Here is a 9,772-nt window from a genome sequence, read left to right on the forward strand (position 1 = left end):
ATCTCTACTAACCAGAAGATGCTTTTAAGTACTGACTCAAATGGTAAGGATGTTTGGTGCCAGAATCCTTCGGACATGAGTTTAAATTAGCCAGTGTTGATTTCCAAAGCAAGATATCCCAGCTAGAGATTTCTTTCCTTCATCTTTAGATTGACTGGGCTTCCTAATTTTTCATTTGCTGAATCACATATAATGACTGAATGCCTATTCCTTCTTAGGAACTTTCATACAGTGAGAAAACTGAGAAGCCATATTTTGAGATGTTAAATCTCAGTCTCTATTAAAAGGCCAGTAATTGAATGGTGGACTAATGTCTCAAAGACCAGCAGGAAGCAAATGTACTTAACACTAAGCCTTGAAGGCTGGAGAGGAACAAAAGAACAAAAACAATACCATCAAACCAATTCAGGATCCAATTGGGAGCTGATTTGTGACTTCAGGGTGAGCAGAGAATGCACGGAGCCAGGAACCAGGCCACAGGACACAAACACAGAAGCACATGGAATGACATAAAGGCACCTGAGCTGGTCCAGGTCAAGGAGCAGAGTCACAGGAAACTCCCAGTTCCAGGAACTGTGCCTGACAGGTTTAGTAACTATCATTCAGGTCCCAGCCTCTGCCTCCAGGAATTCAATGTTTGCACATCATGTAGGAGGTAGGGGCTTCTCCTTCCTTCACCATGAAGACGAGAAGCTAGACCCTCCCATCCACCACGTGGCCAAGATGTCTCTGGCCAGACCTACTCTCTCCACTTCAGAATGAATTAATAAATTGGCATCTTTCTCCTCAATCATACTACGTGTGGTAATATTTAGTAAGCTTTTTGGTAACTTTACGTGAGGTAAACAAAAGCCATATTTGACAGATCTTTTCTGTGTTTATCACAGTAGTGTTTAAGTATGTCAATGTATCACATACTATCCCTTAGTTCATAATAAAACATTGTTGATATACTAAATGCATTATAATATTGGCACCCTCATTTACCATCTTCCATATTATTTTTTAAAAAGCTTGCTGGCTATGAAAAATGTTTTTAAAATGTACAGTTTCATGGTGTATATTTGTAAAATGCATTAAAAATACAAAGTTATTTGTGACAAAAACAGATTACATTAATTGAAGCCTGAGTGTGATTACTTTGTTGACAAAGAAGCATCTTATGGTGATTTACAGTAGGGATACTGAAATTAAATCTTCGAATTGTGAACCCTCCACTGACTAGCTGGTGTAAATTAGTCTATTGTCTGGATTTCAATTTATGTTTTCTGCAAAATGGTGCTCATAGTTTTAACTGGTCATAGCAGGTTTGTTATAGAATCTGGAGGGTTTGGATTTCCAAAAGCAGTATTTTGTTAGCTTTATAAAATTGTCAGAGTAAACATATATTATTATCTTTCAATAGTAATCCTAAATTTGAATTGAACAAATTTCTAATTTTCCCCAATTTAGTAGACTCTTTCTAACTCTCCTTCTCAATTCTTTTTTCACTATCGTCTGTGTCAATTTTTCCTCGATTATCTCCCTTTTATCTTTGTCTTTCTCTCTGTCTCTATCTTTATCCATACTCCTTTGATCCATAACAGATTCAAAACAATAATCAGTTTATGGGATTTCTTAATAACTGTAAAGCCTCTGAAATCCAAGAGTAATTTGTGATTAATTTTATTTTCAGGAACACTCAAACTCTGGTACAACCTGGATTTACAATAAAGAGGTACATTGACATAAATAATATCCTCTCATATCTAAAACATATCCATTCCTGTTTTTGGTTTATGTCTTGAGTATGTCATAGCATAATTTCCCATACTGGATTTTTTATTGTGTTTTTTCTTTTAGATAACTAGAGGTCTTTAACCTATTAAGGGCTTTTTTTGTAAATTTATGAATGGAAATATCAAATTTGTAATCAATATAATTTTTAATATCTTATGTTTAATTCCTTCAATTCCCAAATTTTGTGAATTTGAGCAGTATTGGAACTAATGAAATTAATAGAGGAAAGTTAAGACATAAAGCTTCCCCATTTAAGAACAAGCAACGTTTTTGAAAGCTTGATTCCGTATTCTCCAATCAAACAATTTCCCTCTTTGTGTCTAAAAATTGCTAGAGGAATTTCCTGAGTTATTTTAGGCAGGTAGGGAACAGCAGCAAGCTTACCAATAACTTCAAATGTGGTCTATATTAAGTGTCAGCAATAACCAATTAATTGTTTATCCATGCTAAGAAGCATGTTAAGAAATAATATAGGTGAGAAAAGTTAGAAGAGGAGATGGTCAAGTCAGCTCCCAGACCAACACAGATTTTTCAACAATACCATATAAGGGCATAATTTTTGGGGGAAGCATGTTTTACTTACAAAGTAGCTACTATATTTTAAATAGGAAAGTGAATGAATTTTTACTAAGTTGGGAAGTTATTTCAAAAGTCATAATTTTTTTAATTATGTGAAAAAGGTTTCAGCACAGATTTGATCTATTCTGGATTCTGTTGGTGAAGGTTCAAAGCAAAAACTCAAGTAATTATATACATAGAGACAAGAACCTACGTCAAGTGGTTATTCTGGAATTGCATAATGTGAAAACAGAAGAGAACAGAGTGCAGAGGCAATGAACTTTTTATAGAGGATGCAGATTGTAAAAAATCTAGGGATGGCAGGCCACATAGTCTCTTACCTGCACCTCAGTCTTGAACATTGTGGTGCTAAAGCAGCTACAGACAACCTGAAAGAGGATAAAGCTAGGCATGGTAAAATGTAATAAAAGATACAGACTCCCTATAGTGTATAATAATTAGTACTTTCGGTTATTTGTCTATTTTTTCCATCACTTAAAACTGTAGAAAAACATTCTTAGCACCAAATCAAAGCACGGTATAAAGATCATAGACTACTATTTGCAGATTCCTGGTCAAGAAAATTAACCTCTGAATAAAAGAATCCAAACAGGAAATGACAGGTGTTATTTATGAGAGAGGAAAAAGAATATCCAGAGCATTGCATAAAAAGTCGTATAATTTGAGCAAATTATCTCTGACATTCATGGGAGCTGGCTGCCAAGACTTAAAATCTACACTGATTGAGATGTATAGGGTTTTATGAAACATAGCCCTTTCATTATTATACAAGCAATAGAATTTAGAGTTGCTTGAAAAAAGAAGCCACCTCTTTCTACCCATGATTCTTACACTTGCCTACCTCTCCCAACGTAAAAAACTTGATTTTAGTGGTTCTACAAACCTAAGTTCTATTCTTGGCCCTCTCATGATTAACAGTTAACTATCTTGTTCCATCTCAGTTTACTGTTCCATGAAATTAAGGAATCTTGGTGGATGAAGAAAGACGTGACAGAGCAAGCCTTTATATGAAATCAGAATATGCAGAATGTGCATCTATTCAAATAACTTTTAAATTTCTCTCCTCAAAATGATTGCAATTTGATGTTCTATGTGGATTTCTGAGAGATGTCAATGGAATTATCTGTTTAGTAATTTCACAATTGGTGAAATACTATAGTCAATAGCACTATCAATGAGTATTTTCTGATAGAAGTATTGCTTGAGCTTTTATAAAAATGCTTATATTGCATGGATTGTTAATGATCTGCAAGTATGTCTGACAATTACCATGCATATCTCACGTGAATGCAAGGATGGGTTATACTTTCATTGGACTCTCTTTCCATGTGCTGGGTTTCATTCAGCATACCTTTTCTGGCCTCGGATTCTTCCAGATTTCTGATTGTGGACTCCATGAATGCTATATTAATTTGTATCTATTCCCATCCTACCTGAACAATTCCTCAATTAATCTTTGATTAGCCTCATCATGCTCATGAATTTTCCTATCACACTCACGCCTTTTCCTATTACCTATACACAGAGTCTTTTGCAGGTGTTCAATCTTTTTATTTAGCATTTTTATTAGTTTTTATCAGTGTTGTAGACCATTTATGGACGGCCCCTTGGATTATTAACTGCTCTATTGCCGGATTATCATGAGTGGGAGTTGAGATACCTGGAGTTGCCACTTTTCCTGTGTTTCTCCACTTTTTCTTCTGCTTCGGGTATTAAAGCAAAACCAATACCGTTCAAGGACAATATATTATGGCAATCGTCAATCAGAGTTCTCTAGTGGCACAGATTTTTTGAAACAGTCAAAATGAATACATGTATATTCATGTTTAGTAGATACATCTAGTTCAACAACAAATAACTAGGGACTAAGAAAATCAAAGAAGGAGTCAGCAGACCAGAAATTAACAGTTTTAGGGAGAATTGTGTGAAGAAAATAAAATTAGACGAATGTGGAGATGGAATGGGAGAGAGGGACTATAACCAAGATATATGCAGAGAGAGGCAAAGGATTGAAAGGAAGAAGAGAAATACAAACAAAGGAAATAAAAAAATAAAAAATTTTAAAGTGAAACAAAAAATTAGATAAATTGTTAAACTGTAGCAAGAAAGGAAAACAGGTGACTCCTTAACTTGTTCATGTAACTGTAACCACTCTGTATTTTCACGATTAAGAAAATCTTATTAATAAAAAATAACGACATTGGAACATGAATAAAATTATATAAGTATATGGAAATAATACTACAGTTAAAGGAGTCATGGCTGAGGGTTTGTGAATTGAGTAATTGATATCTGAATTAAGCATGCATACCCAATGAAGGAAATGGTCTTACATAAGATGTGTGTTTACTTGGGAATGAATAGGACAGCAATTATGTAAAACCAAAAAACAAAAATACCAATAAGAATTAAACTAAAAAGAATTCAAAAGTTCAATAAAAATGATAAAAAAAAAACTTGAAAGCAATTTAATTTTTAAAAATCACATAGATCTTTTTGAGGAGATATTGTGTCTCTAAGTGGTCATACCAGGTTTAGGATGTCACAATGTGCTTCTGATATAACAATGGAAATATGATGTCACAATGGGTTTGTCATACAACAGTGATGATGCAGTGACAATATCTGTGAAGTCACAATGTATTTGTAGTATCAATAAGTATATGAATTCACATAGGGACCATGATGTCTTAAAATACATATATTGTCACAACTATTATGAAGTCCTATGAGGTTTGTGATGTCACCATGTGATACAATGGTCATGAAATCTGGCAGTGTAATGTGAGTGTGGTCATGACATCTCAGTGGATTTCTGATATCACATAGGCAGTATATCATAAAAGTTATGAGGAGAGAGATTTGTGATGTCACAGTGTGTTAGTTGTAACATATTTTCACTGTGATATCACAATTTTTGTGATGTTACACTGCATTTCTGATATCAAAACATCTGCGACATTTGAAACAGAATGAAATCACAGAATAGGCATGCCCAATGTGTCGATAGCATCATAATGACTCTGTGATGTGAGAATTCAACGATGTCACTGTAGTTTTTGATGTCCCAATGAGCTGATTTTGTCATTAAAAAAAAAGGTGAGGTTATACTGGTGATGATGACACAAATGCGTTGTGATGTTACCATGGCATGACATGACATCTCAATTATCATTAGATCACAAAGAGGATAATGATAAAGACAGGAATTGTGACGTCACAAAGGCAATGTGTTTTTTTAAAGAACCTAACAGTTCATAGTAGGTTTGCAATATCACAATGTGATTGTGAAAGAACAATGGCAATATGATTTCACTACATGTTTGAAATGTTACAGTGCTGATGCAATGGGGACATCAAAAGAAATTGTGATGTGACAATGATTATGGAGACACAATGAGTTTCTGCTATCAACCCACATGGAAATGTGATATGGAATGAAATCACAGAATATGCATTCACAATGTGCCTATCACATCCCAACAAAAATGTGATGTGATAAGGCTGTCACAATAATTCAGTGATGTCACAATGACCTCTTGATAGCATATTAACAATTTGATGTCACTCTGAAGATGATGTCACAAAGGGTTTGTGATGATACCTTTAAAAATGTTATTTTAAGTCCAGTCATAATGAAGATATGGATACACAGACCATGAAGACACAAAGACCATGTGTTTTCTCAAAAGGGCTAGGAGGTCAAAATAAGTTTGGTGTGTCACAATGTGATCATGATGTCACAATGTCAGTGAGATTTCACAGTGGGTTGGTGAATGACGGTGAGCTCACATTGGGTTAGTGATGTCTCCATGAGTTTGTAATATCACAATGACATTTCCAATATCAGTATCACAAGCAATGTTATAACTGAAACATTATAAGGCGTAAAACAGATAATCTGATTATGAGCTGACAAAAGACCTAAGCTATCACGGTGATGGCTTTTCAAGGAAGCACCAGATGAACTCCAGAGGAGGTCAGAGATAATATAACAGATAAATTCTCTAGGAGGCCTCGATAGCTTCTCAAGGAAGCCCAAATGACCTCTTGACGAGGTCCCAGATGGCATCTCAAGGAAGCCACAAATGACCTCCAGAAAAGATCTGCAAAACAGTCTATCATGCTTACCAAGACTCAACACTAGAGGATTTCTAAATAAGTCTCAACTTTGTTGATCTTTGGGAAACAAACACTCAAGGGAGTCTTTCAGTTCTGAGGCCTGAGTAATTTAAATTAGAGGGGTTTCCTTGAGTCCAGGCCTACAGCCATCACACTGGAGCCTCCAAAAATTATAACCTCTAAAGCACAAAACAGTGTATAGAGGCACATTTATGAGAATAAATAAATTTATTTACACAAAAAGGGCCTGAGAATGTCTGATTGTGTGCTGGATAAGCAGAGACAAAAGCAGCCTTGACCAACAAACCTCTGACCTCCAATGGGCAGCCCCACCCCTTGTTTACTGGTCTGCAAATCACCACCCCCCACAATTATGATCTCCAAATCTGCATACTTCAAATGGCAAGGCCTTTTACTTTTATCTGCCTCCCTCCCACTCTACTGACTTGCCTTCTTTCCAAGGTCTTTCACTTTTTCCTATATTTTTTTTAGGACTTTCCACATTCCACAGGATTGCCCAGTTGCCATTTTTGCCCTACGGCTTTCCTTCAATTCTTCTCCTCCTAGGTCTTTCCCCTCCTGTTGACTCCCCATGTCCTTCCTTCCAGGTATTTCCCCGCATTTACTCCTATTCAGTTGCTCAGAACACATAGTCTGTACCCCTACCCAACACCAACCAGTCTCCTTTCTAAGATATTTCAATGGTCACTTCCCAAAGTGCCCACTGCCCAATCACTAGTTCATTGCTAAACACCTGGAGCTTGATATCCCACCCCCTCCAGCAGAATGCCCATCTGCCTGTAGCAACATATCCTACCCCCTCCAGACAGCTAGAGCAAAGGGCCATAATTATTTTCAGTTTCTGCAGAATTTAGATACGCCCTTGGTTATCATGGTGGCCTCGTTTTGAACTAGAAGGTATTGAATTTGGACATGTCATTGTGATATTACAAACTTTTTATAACAAGTTTGTAATATCAATAGTTGTGACTAACCCATTAACACCTCACCAAAACTGACCTCATAAACCCATTTTGAAATCACATTGCCTTTGTGACACCACGACTAAATTGTGAAACTCCAAACTTTGTATGACCTCCTAGCAACTTTGAAAAAAACACACGTTCTTTGTGATATCTTAGTAAATTTTTTTACCCATATATTCATGGTGAACAAAGGACATGCCATTGTAATATCACAAAACTTTTGTGACATCATTATCAGTGCCAAATTGCATTGTCATTATTACATCATCAACTCATTGTGACATCGACAAACTGTAATGAGATCATACCCTTATGACATCTAGTTGTCATTGTGAGATCATAGATTAATAGTGAATACCTATTCAGTAATTTCATTCTGTTTTAAATGTAATGCATATTGGTTGATAATACAAACCAATTGTGACCTCTTAACCATTGTGACATCAAAATCTCTTTGTGATATTACAAGCCATTGTGATATCACTAACACACTGTGATGTCATAAACCTCTCCTGTCCCAATATTTTTGTTGAAATGTTTCCATTATGATATCTTAGGCCTTTGTGAGCTCATAATCTGTTTTCAGCCTCATAATATTCCTGCTATGATATGTGATTTCAGAAATCCACTGTAATATCATGCTCACTGTGACTCCACACTGTCAGACATCATCACTGTGCCACCTAGTGCATCACACACTTGTTAGGACTTCATCACAATTGTAACAAAACATGTCTTTAGAGACATCAGGGTCCATTTTTGAACCCATATACTAATTGTGAAAATGAAAATTGAGATCCAGAATGCAATTGTGACATCGACATATTGTTACATCACAAACCTCTTGTAACTGCATCAACATTAGGATATTACCAACTCATTTTGACATAAAAACATTATTATAAAATGATATGTTGACAACTTGCCATCATGATGTCACTGTCCCTTGGTGATTTCATAAATTTTGACCTTACAATCTTTTAGAAAATTCACCATTGGGACTTCAAGGTCCTTGTTAAAATGTATCCTCATAGCAATTGAATTTGGACAAGGAATTGTGATATTTCAAAGTTATTTGTGACCTCACAAACCCATTGTGACATCACATTGCTGTTATGACATCATGATCCCATTGTGATATCCTAAACTTATTATGACCTATTAGCACCTGTAAATACACAAATATTCTTTGTGACATCAGAGTCTCTTTGCATGTCCTTAGTCTAAATGTAAACTATTGAAATGAGATTATACATTCCATTGTAAACTCACCATTCCTATGTGACAACACCATTTTGAGATCATATTTTCATTTTTACACCTCATTTTTACTACTCATTGTTACATCACTGAACTAAAATGACATCATACATTAGGAAATTCTATTCTGTGAGTTCATTCCATTTCAAATGTGTCATGTGTGTTGAAATGAGAAATCCATTACGATTTCATAACCATTGTGAAATTACAATGCTTTGTGACATCATTTTGCCATTATGATATTACTGTGATATCACAAACTTGCCCTGTCCTCAACTTATGTGACATGGTGCCATTGTGATTTCTTATGCCATTTTTGAACACATGATCTGATTTTGACCTTGTCATATGGTAGGTATGATGTGAAAGGAGAAATCCACAGTGACATTTTGACCACTATGATATCACACTGCCAGACATTATGACCATTTTGTTACATTGTGACATCACAAACCTGTTAGGACTTCCTCCCATTTGTGACAACACATGTCTTTGGGACATAACCATTCCTTTTTGAACACATTTACTCATTTAGAGTTAAGGATAATTGATATACATCATGCCATAGTGACATCACCAACTCATTGTGATCTCTCAAAATTACTGTGACAGTATCACCATTAGGAATCACCAATTATGTCATCAAAATATTTCTATGACATGATATTGTGACATCACATTTCCATTAGGACATTATTGTCCTAATGTATTTTCACAATTATATTTTGACTTCATAACATTTTACAAAATCCATAGTCCTTGGACATCAAACTCTTTCTATGAACTAGTATCCTCACTGTGAAAGATTCTCAAATGATATCAGACATGAGATGATCATATTCCAAACTCATGGTGACATCACTCTCACATCGTGACCTCATTACTACTGTGACATTACAAAGCCACTGTGACATCACATTGCCATTGTGATATCACTATCATGTTGTGATATCCCAAACCTAGTTTTACCTCTTCGACACAAGTCAGAGACTTTGTGACATCACAGTCACTTTGTGTACCATATCCTGATGTGATCCTAGGACAAT

Source organism: Dipodomys spectabilis, unplaced genomic scaffold (assembly GCF_019054845.1).
Source record: "Dipodomys spectabilis isolate Male_0828 unplaced genomic scaffold, ASM1905484v1 ptg000377l, whole genome shotgun sequence".
In the NCBI taxonomy this organism is placed as follows: domain Eukaryota; kingdom Metazoa; phylum Chordata; class Mammalia; order Rodentia; family Heteromyidae; genus Dipodomys; species Dipodomys spectabilis.